General features: G+C 34.7%; 1 protein-coding gene across 1 annotated transcript in view; it reads left to right on the top strand.

Moving 5' to 3' along the window:
* LOC119594720 (RNA-binding protein 39-like) overlaps positions 1 to 202 on the top strand; it is a gene marked incomplete in the record, with an annotated part of 10,596 nt that overhangs the window by 5,813 nt on the left and 4,581 nt on the right.

Below are 202 nucleotides of genomic sequence, written 5' to 3'. Positions count from 1 at the left end.
GGGACTACAAGTAAAAGAAAATCCAAACTGAGGAAGTGCAGAGAAAGCTACTTTGATATAGAGAACTACTGTTTCCTTGGTTTGTGGTAGAAGTTCAGTAAATTAATAGAAGGTTGTTTCACAGTATGAGAGTCAAATGTTCTTGATGTTGATGTGTGATTTCTTCTGATAGTATTTACACCGTTCATTTCTTCTTGTTTTC

Source organism: Penaeus monodon, chromosome 34, assembly GCF_015228065.2.
Source record: "Penaeus monodon isolate SGIC_2016 chromosome 34, NSTDA_Pmon_1, whole genome shotgun sequence".
Taxonomy (NCBI): Eukaryota; Metazoa; Arthropoda; class Malacostraca; order Decapoda; family Penaeidae; genus Penaeus; species Penaeus monodon.
This window is presented reverse-complemented; position numbering and strand designations above follow the sequence as displayed.